We start from the raw sequence: 12,715 nt of genomic DNA, 5'->3' as shown, positions 1-12,715 counted from the left end.
CTATACCGGCTGCCATTTAAATACTGAGCACAGCATTTTTAGCTCCTCTAGAGCAGGACTCCTAGCTCGAGGTCAAGTTGAGCCCCAGGAGCCCTTGCACCTGCTGAGAGGGCACACAGAATGCTGGCTCGGCACCTGGGCCCTGCCCCCAGGCAGGAGGGGCACATTGGAGCACCTGGTGTAGCCCAGCTCCTCGCTTTGCAGAGGAAATGAGGCCAGAGGGGGAGGGCTACGTGCAGGGGCCCCAGCCTGTCAGGAGGAGATTCCCAGGGCCCCCCACAAGGACGGGGTCTCGGAGGGCTGACCCGGAAGAGGCAACACCATGTGCATGAAAGCCTGGCACACCTACGGGGTGAGCCCGGCCAGGCAGCACGTCAGAGGGAGGTTCTCAGCCCTCAGACGCTTCCTGCTACCCGACCTTGCAGGGACCCAGGGGCCGCTGTTCCCTGGGGAGGTGGGGGGGCACGACTGGAGACAGGGTCTGGCCTGAGGTCAGCTGAAGGAAGTTGCCCAGGTCCGCCTGCTTGTGTTTGGGTCCCAGCAGCAATCTTTGGGGCCTCCTAACGCTCTGGGTGTTGGGGTCCTGTGCATGGGAGAGGCAGAGTGACGGGCCAGCCTCGGCCTCCTCTGGTGGCCTCCTGGCTGGAAGGGGGCTCCTGGTGAAGGAGTCTGACAGGCCCGAGGAGGTGGGAGGAAGAACTCCTCGGAGCAGGAAAGGAAAGCAAGGCACCGGCCACCGCAGGTGGGAGAGGAGCCACAGAGCGTGGGCTGCCTTTGGGAAACAGAAAGCCCCAGACCCAGACAGGCAGCAGGGGCAGGGGCCCCTCCCTCGGCAGGCATGCTGGGACTGGGGTAGGAGGGTCCAGGACGGACACCTTGGAATGTGCTGAGAGTCCCACTGAGCGTATGCAGATGAGGCCTGTCTGTATGTAAATGAGACCGTCTGTATGCAGATGAGGAGAGAGGGCATTCTCTTCTCAGGGTTACCATAGAACCCACGTCCACCCCCTTCCTTCAGGGCCCCAGCTGCAGGGCAGCCTGGGAGAAGGAGGCCAGGCCTGGGGCAGGGAAGCAGGCAATAGGTTAGACTTCAGAAGGACTTTCCAAAGGAAAATGGCCAGTTGTGGGAAGGAAATGGGGAATAGAGGGGCTGCTGGGAGAGTCAAGCAAAAACGATGGGGGTGGACCGTGAAAGAACGTCTCAGTCACCCGGAAACAGAGGCAGACTGACCGAAGCTTCACGAGGGAGGCAGGAAAAGACTTCGATTGGGCATCTGCTCTGTGCCAAGCCCCACATGGGGTGCCTTCCACTCAGCGTCCCTTGGGTCCCAGTGATAACCTGTGAGGCCTTTCGCAGGTGAGGCCCCGACAGCCCAGGTCACACCATGTGCAATGGCAGGGCCTGGCCTGATGACATCATGGCAGGCAGCCACAGCTGAGGTCCTCCCTACGCCTTCCTGGCACACAGAGAAACTGGACCGGCTCCTCCTGACCCAAAGGGAGGTGAAGGTGTCAGGGGTTGGGGGGCTGCCGGGGTGGGGGCACTGATGCACCCAGATGGGCCTGCAGAGGGCCGAGGACTGGTGGTGGCCCGTGTGGTGGGGCTATTGGGGGTAGCTGAGTGGACAGAAATCAGGGCTGGGAAGCATGCCAGGGATAGTACAGTGGGGGAAACTGAGGCCCAGGGAGATCGCTCAGTAGCTCCAAGTCCAAGCTGGGCCTGAACCCAAGGCACTGGGCCCCTTCCTGGGAGCACAGAGCTTGGGAGTGGGGGTGTCTTTGAGAATGGCCTCTCCTCTTCCTCCAGTGGCCCCCGGCCCCCCACGTCCAGTGGTGCAGCCAAGACCTTTGTGGGGAAGCCGTGGGGAAGACAGGCCCCTTGTTGGCCCATTCATCGCGCGGGCGGCTCAGCGATGCCAGCCCAGTACTGGCAGGGCTCTCCTTCCTGGGGGTGCCAGCGGCCCCCACCGCTGCCACTGCCCGCCCCCCGGCACTGTCATTTCCTGGAGCCTCAGGGCTTTGGCCCTGGTCCCGGCTGAAGGATGGCGCCTTTCACAGCCTGGCACCAGAGTCGTGGGAACGCTGGACGGCAGCTGGGCACCGGTGCCCGGCTCTGCCCACCCCCAGCCCTGCCGACCTCAGAGAGGGGAGAGGAATGGGCTGCCCCCAAAAAGCCCCTCCAGGATGGGGCCCTAGAAATCCTTAGCACTAATTATGAATCTGGGGACAAACAAGGCATTTGCAAGTCAATTAGTGACAGAACTTTCCCAGGAAAGAGCTTCATCCAGGCTTGGCTTCAGACAGGGCCGCATGCTGGGTCATCTCGTCCCTCCTCCTGCCTCTGCCCAGGGACAGAGGCCGGAGTCCGGCCCCCGTGTTCTGCCAGCCCCTGTAAGCCTGACAGTGCCATAGGCCTGAGTGGGCATGAGAAGTGGAGGGCAAGGCTACGCTCTGTTGGGGTCAGCTAGAGGTCACTACCAGACCGCCACCAGAAGAACAGCCGCCAAGAGCCCTGCCTCAGTTCCACCTGTAAGAGAACCTGGCAGCTACTGACTGGAAGTGCTGAGGAGACAGCTGGCCTGGATGGGGTGGCATGGGTGGGTGGACAGAAAACTAGAAGTCACTGTGAAAGGGCCAGGGGGACATGCTTCCCAGAGAACACAGAGAAACCAGGAAAAGAGGGGACGAAGAAGAGAGACAAGTGTCCCAGGCACCTTAGCTCAAGCCTGGGGGGCAGGTGAGCGGGAGGCACACAGCCCGAGGGCTTTCAGCTACACCTATGGGAACTTCAGGTGGGCTGGTCGTCATCTACGTGAGCTTGTTCCTCCAGGGCTGGGAGGCCCTTAGCTGGGAACCGGGCTCTCTGCTGAGAGGACCCCTTAATTGGGGAAGGAGAGGGAGGGAAGGGACTGTTTGGGGCAAAAGCCCAGGAGCTAGCCTGCCATCTGAGGGAGATTAAGAGATTATAATTAAAACGTGTTTGAGGGACCAAGCAGGTGGGCTGGTGCTAACGATCTAATTGGGGCCTTAGGCAGGGCTTCCCTCGGGGGCCTGGCTGCTGGGCTCCTAATGGTGGTGGGGGGGCTTTATCAAAGGAGGCGGAGTTGAGGGGCTGGAGGGGAAGTCTCCTTCACTTTGAACACCCCAGCTCACAGGGTCACCTGCTGGGAGAGGCTCCCCTAGTACCCTCCCCAGAGGCCAAGATGAAGGCTGCTGCATAACGGAGTTTCGGGGCCTGGAGAGGAATTTGGGGGGCCAGGACTGAGAAGGCTTAGGAGCCCCCAGAGAGGAGACATTGAGATGGGGTGCTCAGGGTGTCCTTGAATAATTAGAACAGCCATCATTCGTCAAAAGGGCACCGAGTCGAGCACTGTACAAACCCCCCGACTCACTTGTTTAACCCTCACAAGACACTGTAAAGGAGCCCCCCCCCCCTCAGGACTAGACTGAGGGGGAGTTACCCATCTCTAGAGGGCCCAGCCCCCTCGCTGAGCAGATGCCAGGGGTCCCACTGACCAGGCGTGGCTCCTTTCAGACCCTTCCTTCTTTTGAGGAAGGGACAGGTGGCCAAACCCTGTCTAGACTCAGAGACCTCAGGCTCAGGGTCAAAGGCCTCCTGCTGTGGAAGTCCAGCCTCACCAGGGTGGTACAGCCCCCTCTCCTGCCTCTCAGGCAGGAAGCACCCTAGGAAGAGATACACGTGGGTCACACCTCTGCACACGCTGGCTCTCCTTGGAAAGCCATCCCTCCCTCATGTTCTGCTCTGAGAGGACTTTCGCTCCCCTGTGTCCCCGGGGCTCCCCTGAGAGCTGACAGTTCTCTCTGGCCACCCAGAGCCTAGCTGAGAGGGTGCTTTCCACCCATTTGGGAGCTCTGGTGGTGTCTGCAATGGGAACTACGCATGCAGACCCCGGCAGGGGGGGAGCTAGTCACTAGTGCTGTAGCACACCCTTTGTGCCTTTGGAGTGAAGGCATTACTCCGAAAGAAATGTAATTAAACAGTAATGATTACTCCTCTTTAAAGGCTGGGGAAGGACAGTGTTTAACCCCAAAGACCCCTCCTGTCATGCAGGATGGCCTGCGGGGTCTCTGCTCCCGCTCCCCACACAAGAACGCAGGATGTGGCTAAGCAAAAATGGAAGACCCACTATATTCTTGCTGGTGGCTGGGTTGGAGAAACACGAAACAGGAGCCACACAATTCTCAACCCTCGCTGTGCTGCTTGCAGGCTCAGCCACCATCTTCTTGCTAGCCCCCATTTTCTGCTAGCATAGCCACAGCAGTTATATTAGTGGCCAATGGCTCACTGGTTACAGCTGACAGCCAACCAGCCGCAGTTGATGACCATCCAATCACAGTTGATGGCCATTTACTACCTGAGCCAGCACCTGTCCACGTGAGAGCCTGGAAACTGCTTTCTGGGGGCTCTGTCCCCACATTCCACCCCTACAGGCTCTCGCCTCACAATCTACGCGACAAGCATCTTCCGCGAGGGTCCCTGTGCGAGGAGCCTGGAGGTAAATGCAATATCCTGGACACAGCCAGGCTCTCTGGGCACAGCCAGGGTTTCTCAGGGCACCACCAGTCCTTCTGGGCACAGCCAGACTTCCTGGGCTTCTTAGGGTACCACCAGTCTTCCCGGACACAGCCAGGGTTTCTCAGGGCACCACCAGTCCTTCTGGGCACAGCCAGACTTCCTGGGCTTCTTAGGGTACCACCAGTCTTCCCGGACACAGCCAGGGTTTCTCAGGGCACCACCAGTCCTTCTGGGCACAGCCAGACTTCCTGGGCTTCTTAGGGTACCACCAGTCTCCCCGGGCACAGCCACGCTTCCTGGACTCAGCCACGGTTCTCAGGGCACTGTCATTCTCTCTGGGCCTCTCAGGGCACCGTGCTGGAACAACAGTGGCTCACAGTCAAGGTGCTTACATATTCTCAATGGCGGCCGGTCAAAACAGAAAGGCAAACATCCACCAGTTCTACTGCATGGCAGTGTATTCCCAAACAGTCAAGGGTCCATTAAATTAGGGATGGAAGGCAATTCCCCATAGTCCACAGTCATTCGCCAGGGCTATCCTGGGGGCGAGGGACGACCTTGACCTCACCCTCAGCTCCCACAGAGGACTCAGCAAGTGTTTCCTCCTGGGACAAGTCCTGCATCCGGGCTGCCTCAGCAAACACTTCCCAGCCCAAAGGGCTGCAACGACCTTCGCTTTCTCTGGCCTATGCTGGTTGGCAAAATGTCCACGTCTTCCCACCCCTCCACGGGGGTCCAGGTCTCCAGCAGCTGCTCCTCCTGGTCTTCCTGAGACTGAGTGTTCATACGCACAAACTGCTCCACCGCCCTTCGGGGAGCTTTGGCAGGCACCGGCACCGTACCCTGCTCGCTGTGCCATTTGTCGTGCAGGGTGCCAGGCGGGGTCTCTGCTCCCGCTCCCCACATAAGAACGCAGGATGTGGCTAGGCCAAAATGGAACACCCACAGAGCCATAGATAGGGGAGTCATACCACTATAGTCTCACTGGTGGCTGGGTTGGAGAAACAGGAAACAGGAGCCGCACAACTCTCAACCCTCGCTGCGCTGCTTGCAGGCTCAGCCACCATCTTGCTAGCCCCCATCTTCTGCTAGCGTAGCCACAGCAGTTATATTAGTGGCCAATGGCTCACTGGTTACAGCTGACGGCCAACCAGCCACAGCTGATGGCCATCCAATCACAGTTCATGGCCATTTACTACCTGAGCCAGCAGCTTTCCACGTGAGGCCGAGAGCCTGGAAACTGCTTTCTGGGGCTCTGTCCCCACACCTCCTGTGGGAGGAAACAGTGAAATTCCAGTCCCTTCCCTCTGTCCTCCAGTCCCTCATCTGCTCCTGCCTCCTCCCAGGCCCCGGGGCTGGGAACTGAGCCCCACTCTCCTCCCAGGTGCTCCACGCCTGGCCTGTCGGGATTGGCAGATTGGCCCGAGAGGGAAGCACCCCTCCCTATCCAGCTGGTGTTGTGAGCACAGCCCCTGGATTCTGGGATTCTCGCTTGCCCTGTGCAGGTGGGCGAGTCTGGGGTGCTCCTTGAGCCAGCATCTGCCCTGGGAGGGAGACAGTGATGGTCCGGCCGCTCCCCTACTGCAGCTGAGGCCGTTGTGAGCGCTGCCAGGAGAGCGTGGGGACCACTGCTTGCCCTGCTTGCCTGGCCGGTCCCTGATCACCTGCTGCGTGTTGTCCTACAGGCCACGACCCTCTCTGCCCATCAGAGTCCCATCTGGGTCATGGCTGCCTCCTGCCCATCCTATGCCCACAGCCAAGCTGAAGATAAAGGAGTTCTGCTCATCCGGTGGTAGCGTTCTCATCTGAGAAATGGGGGCACAGCTGTTAGCTATGTGCCAGAGCTGTTGGGGGAATCACATGAGCTAATGTACGTGAAGTGCTTGGCGCACACGGGCGTGAAGCGGGGCTTGTAAATGGTGGCTGTTATTATAGTTATTAAATGGGAGGGACCCTGCAGATTGCACTAGCCTGGGGCCTGCTCCTCATTATGGCTCAGGCTGGGAATAATGAGGCCTTGTGGTAATAGCTGCTCCCACTCACAGGCCCTCTGACAAAAGGACTGTGCCTGTGGATGGGCCCGACAAAGTGAGAAGTGAATGGTGCATAATGGGACACTTAGGGGCTTAGCCCTGCCTCGGGGGTGCTGGGAAGGCTGTGGCTCCAGGTGCTGAGGGGCCCATAGGCCAGAGCCCCAGGCAGACAGGCCACCCTTTCCCTGCTTTAATGTGGTGCCACCAAGAGCCTTTAGATGCAAACCCAGGTCACCCCGGCCTCCGGCCTTCGCTAACAGGCACTGAGCGTCTCTGAGTGCCAGGTGCAGGTCTGCGTGTGGGGCACCGGCCTGCACCCACAGACCCCGGGACCAAGGGCTTCAGGAGGCTCGTGCAGGAGATGGGCAAGAATCCAAACAAACAAGTGCAATCCACCGAGTGTCAGGTGGCGATGAACGACCTGGCGAAACAAACACCGGGCGGGGAAAGGGACCTGGAGGGCTGGGGGCGGGTGGGGCACTGCATTTTAAAGTAAGGTGCTTAGGAAGGACCAGATTCTGTTCAACTTCTCTCGTGGAAAATTTGAAATAGACACAAAAACGAGCAGACTAGTATAATCAAGCCCCACCGCCGCCACCGGGCTCCAACACTGCCAGTCTTGTTTCACCCACACTTCCAAGGACTCTCCCACCTCCGTGGCCACCAGGGAGGCCAGCATTCCAGGCAGAGGCACAGAAAATGCAAAAGCCTCGTGCGGCTGTCTGGAGGAGCAGGCTGTCACCTCAGCTTGGCCCCTCCTGGCTGTGCAACCTTCCACGGGCCTCTTAACTGCTCTGAACGGCAATTTTGTCTTCTGTGTGATGTGGCGTTTTCAGGGGTGGAGTGAGATCCCCTGCGAGAGTTTCATAAAAGGAGGGCAATGGGCAGGGTTGGTGTCTCCTCACAGGCAGGTCTGGTCCCAGAGAAACTCAGTGACTTGGCAAGGCCCTTCGAAACAGAGACTAGGTGGGGGTTAGAAAGGGGGTCTGGGGTTGGTTTCCTGAACTCAGTCTAGCAGGCCCCAGTGATGGGGAGGGGGCCTGAGCCCAGAGCATAGCCATGTTTGCTGGCCCACCCCTCACCCCCACCCCCATGGGTGGCCCACGGGTCCCAGGCTGCTGAAGACAAGTGCAGGGCCAGAGGCCTGAATGGCCAAGTGTTCTCTGAGGAGGCTTGGCCCCTATAAAGGTTCTTATCACCACCTCCCAGGCTGACTATCACCCAGAGGGGCCTTTCCTGGGGACACAAAGAGACCCTCAGCTCCAGTCCTCTCAGCAGGATAATGGGCCATTCACGCAGAGGGACCCCAGCCCTACACCTGGCCCTCTCAGGCAGCCGCCGCCTCCCATTGGCCCAGGCCCGCCTTGCAGAGGGGTGTTGGTGGCCGGAAGGCCGGCCCCAGCTGGAGCTCTCCTGGCGTCCCCCTCCTCTCCAAACCCCTGAACGCAGGGCTCCCAGTGGGGGGAGCTGGGCCGCCATTCATCCCACCCCCACTCACTCTCACTCCGGAATTTCACTCCTCTCCAAGTCCTTACAGAGCGATGGGAAAATGGGAGGGAATAATTAGGAAAATCATTAGCGTCTCAAGGCCCATCTGAGAGGGATTAAGGGATTAAAGCCTTCCAGCACTTTCTCCTACTTTAAGGTTCTAGTAGGGTTTGTTTTCAGGACTTTTTTTCTCTTTTTCCCTGGGTTGGTGGATCCTTCCTTCAAAAGCTGCAGAAAAAAGTCAAGCCATTGAAGTCGGGATGGAGAAAAATGGGGGGAAAGCAGGTGTGTGGGGGACCGTCCCTTTCCAAGCTCTCCTGGGCCGCCTTGGACCACTTCAGGGGCAGAGTTGGGCAGGGGTGGGTAGGAGAGGGGTGCAGAGGCCAGGCTGGGCCGGAGGGGAGGCCCAGACAGTCCTGCTGAGAGTGGGGCTCCCTTGGAAGGCCCCTTAGGGCCCAGCCCTGCCTGTCAGGCCACCTAGAACCTCCTGAGTCTGCAGCCTCTCCTGTCCCCGACTAGGTCCAACTGAGTCAAGCTGGGCCAAAGGGCACCTTGTCACTCAGTGCCCTGAGGGTGGCGGTCAGGGAGGGGACAGCGAGACAGGAAAGGCCACAACCACAAAGCCCGACCTGCTCTATGCACAGCCAGCCGCTGGCCTGGAGCAGTGCACGGTCTGGTTGGGTGAGCAGATAACAACATCTCCTTACATCGCCCTGTGAGGTAGGCTGGAATGTGAAAGGGGTAAGAGGGTCTGCAGAGGAGGGAGACCTACTCCAGTGTGGAGGGATTAATCCCCTGGAAGAGAGAACCCCCTTTTGTTTCTGAGAGCCTCACACCTGGTAGGTTCTCAGTAATTGTGAGGCACGCTGTCCGTTCCACGAGGAAGCATCATCCCCTTTACGGAGTCTCAAGCCTCACTGAAATGGTTCCCTCATCACAGGACAAACTTGAACACTCTACTACCTGGCTAAAGGCAAAGCGGGCCTGTGGAGGCCCCGAGAGCTCTGGGCGCTGGAAAGCAAAGGTGCACATGAGCTCTCTCCGGTCTTCATGGCTTCCATCCGCCCCGCCCTGCACCTTCTGGGGACGGATACCAGAACCACTGGCTCACACTGTCCGTCTCACGCACTCTCTGACTTCCCTGGTTCCAATTTGGGGCTGCTGGAGTGAAGGCTGCCCCTCCACTTCTCCAGAAGCCTCAGCTAAACCTCTTCCCTCTGAGGGCCTGAGACCAGGCGGGGCTGGCCCTTCCCAAGATGGAGTCAGGCAGAAGCCCCGCCCCCCCAGCCAGCACCTGGACGATATTAGCTACTGCCGGTTGCAACCTGCTATAGCATCAATAACCAAGTTTATTAATGGTCTTAATTAGCAACTGCCAACAAGAAGCCCAGTGTTAATTCCAGCAATGATGGAGGCTTGCCGGGCGTGGAAGGAAGGGTGGACATGGGATGGAGGGCTTGCAGACCCTGTACAATGCTGGGTCTGGCTGCAGCAGAGGCCAGCCCGAGTGGCTGCGGAGATGGGTAGAAGGAGCACCCTTCCCCCAACGGCTCCCACACCAGGGTTCCTTGACCCCCCACGATGCAGCCACCTCATATGGTGTTGGGACAAAATGAGGCGTGAGAAATTGTGGGGCGGGGAGGTAGGGTGGGGGGACACCTCTGTCTGAGCCTCAGAGTCAGAACTCAGACTGCAGCCCGTGGGACGATGGCGGGTCTGTGAAAGCCAGAGTGAAATGAGCTAGAAGGGGATTGGGAACAAGCCCACAGTGTCCTGGGTACACATTCCTTGCTCTAAGGAGACGGAGATGGATGGTGCTGAGCTGGGAAGGAGGGGACCCTGGACCGCGCCAGGGGGCGGGGAGCTTCTCCAGCTGAGGGCTCTGCCGCTTTGAACAGCAGGGTGGGAAAGTGAGTTTAGACCATGCCAGGCCCAACAAAGCCTACTTCCTCTCTCAGCCTCAGAGCCGCACTAGGCCTGCCCGGGTCCTGCTTAGAGACCCGGAGACAAGCCAGAGCAGACTTAGGGGGCCCTGAAAATCCAGGCCAAAGAGAGAGGACCGCCTCCAGGGCAGGGAGCTCTGGCCCACCCTCCTCTATGGACTGACCAGAGCCAGTGCCCTTGGGGAGGACGGGAGGGGTTGTACTCTGGGGTTCAGGCCCTGTGTGGAGACCTGTGAGGATGTGGGTTTGTCTTCTTTCTGAGGCGGCTCTCGGGGTCTCTGGGTGAGTTCATGGGAGGCTGGGTGGTCCGAGGTCACAATGCTTTGCCTCAGAGACCTGGACAAGACAGCAGTCGGTGAGGAGCAGCAGGAGGCCCCCCTCCCCCAAGGGTGGGGAGTGAGGGTTGTCGGGGCTCCTGCTGTTAATGCCTCAGCCTGTGTCCCCTGACACCAACTTTCCTCTCACCTGATAGTCTCCCAAATGCTATCCCAGGAAGCCAATTTCCACTGCCCCACCCCACCTCAACTCCCTCATGAAGGCCAGGAGGGAGAGAGGGGAAGTGTGCCATGTTGGTGGAAAGCTGGGCCAGCCCAGAAATGAAAGGCCTGGGAGGCAGCTGGGACCGCTGCCTCCTGGAGGACGGCCGGCCCCCAGCACCTCCTCCCTCCTCCCTGGGACCACAGACCTGAACGTCCTCACTTTCCTGATGCCCCGATTGACTCTGCCCTTGCCCCCCCCCCGCCCCCCCATGGTGAGCTCTGGGCATCCCTGCACCATCTCCAAAACAGCTTGTCACTGGAGTGGCATCAGCCCTTGACCTACGTTCTCATGGGCGTTTAGGAAAAAGGGCCTCACTCGGCTCCCTCACTGTGTGGGCTCTCAAGTCCATTTCCTGGAGCTCAGCCTGTAGCCTCCGAGATCAGAGCCCAAGTTCCCAGCCGGAAGGGACTCTGCTCCAGCACAGAGCTGCATTGCCCACTGTCCGGCTATCCTCCTCCAGGGTTGGACCAGTACCACCTGTCCAGTGGACACAGGCTCTGGGCCGAGGGTAGAGGGATGCCAGGCTTTCACTTGTGGGAGGGGATGTCATGTGGCTCCCCCCTACACACTTTACATCATTGGGCACATTTATTTCAGTCCTGCCAGGGCTGGCCTTTCTCCTAGTAAAATGCCAGGCTCCTTAATTGGTGGTGGACCCAAGGGCAGGCAGGGAGGCCTGGCCTGGGCTTGGGCTCAGAAATCAGAGAGAATCCCTAAGATGTCTGTCTGGTAACTCTGGGGAAAACAGGAGTACTTCCCTCAGGGCTCTGGAAGGGAACTGCTCCAGAGACACCGGTGGGAGTCCATTGGCTGAATGTGCTATGCAAAAATGGACGGTGATTGGGGAGGGGCGTGGTTAACAGGTAGGGAGCGTGGGAACAGCACCCGCTGTGGGTCAGAGACAGAGCCTCTGAGAAAGGAACTGGCGTGTGCGTCGGGGCAAGCTGGGAGCCCACCACGGTCTGACCCCCACGTCAAAGCTCTTTGGGGAGAGTAGCTATGGAGGGGACAGGTGACCAGTCCTCGTGGGCCCTAAGGCCTGGTTTGGGTCACCTTTGCCTCCCTCCCCGGGCCAGCGGACTGCACTGGCAGTCAGACGGTGCGAGACAATGGCGCTCTGTCCCGGCGGGCGGGCGCTTGGCCGGCCGCTCATCCCGAGGCGGTGACCGCCTCCCCCACCCCGCCGGGCCGTCAGCCCCTTTCAGGCGGTGGAGGCCGGGCGGCGGCGGCGGGGATTCTCACAGGCCGTTGGCATTTGCATAGCCGGCTCGCCGCCGGGAGACATTGGCCCGCATTGTTCCCTGAGGTTCCCGGCCGGGCGCATGGGCCGGGACGCGGGACAGCGCGGGACCCGGCTGCAGGCGGGCGGGCCAGACAAAGGAGAGGGGCGCAGAGCCGGAGGCGGCGGGTGGGGAGACCCTGACAGTGGGAGAGAAATATCGGGGTGAGGTGGGGGGACGCGGCTGCCGGGTTTGTCTGCCGGGGATGGCCACCGCCCCCCACTTCGGACACCCACGCCGTGTCTAATTCCTCCTCCCGCTGGGGCCGCCTCCAGCCGTGATGTGAATCCCAATGGTGGGGGTGGATCTCAGGCCTTTTCCCAGGCGCCAGGGCTCCGAGCGGAGCGCCGGTCCTCCAGAGGTCACAGGAGCAGCTCCTAGCTGCTCGCCAAGGGGGCTCTGGCCACACAGGCACAGAAGCAACCTGAGGCCCCTGGGGTGCCCCTCGTCCAGCTGTCTGGGCAGGTCCTGTTGCTCACACACACTCGTGCCAAGCCAGGACACTGGCCGCTTCCAGAACCCTGCTCTCAGTGCCTCTGGCTCTGCGGGCTTCACACTGACCCCAGTGCAGCCCGTCTCCCCCCATCAGTGGGGCCCCGTGTGCTTGTCCATCATTGTCCGCAGAGCTCAGGCATTGGGGCTGGACAGAGAGTTCATGAGTGGCCGAGTGGCCGATTGTCCTGAATTGAGAGGAATAATGGTGGTGATCGGAGGGGCTGTCCCTGAGGGGTGAGGAAGGAGCCATTGTCACCCTGTTGACCCAGCCTGAATGGATGGGCCACCATGTTGGGGACCAATGGTGCTGAGTCAGGAACTACGGAGAAGACCAGGGAGGAGCTCGGTCCTGGTTCACAGAAGGCTCCAAGGGTACCTGTGTTTCCTGCCCTCTAGGCT

The sequence above is a fragment of the Rhinolophus sinicus genome, linkage group LG14 (genome assembly GCF_036562045.2).
Source record: "Rhinolophus sinicus isolate RSC01 linkage group LG14, ASM3656204v1, whole genome shotgun sequence".
Taxonomy (NCBI): domain Eukaryota; kingdom Metazoa; phylum Chordata; class Mammalia; order Chiroptera; family Rhinolophidae; genus Rhinolophus; species Rhinolophus sinicus.
The sequence above is the reverse complement of the archived record's forward strand: the minus strand, read 5'-3'. Positions refer to the sequence as shown.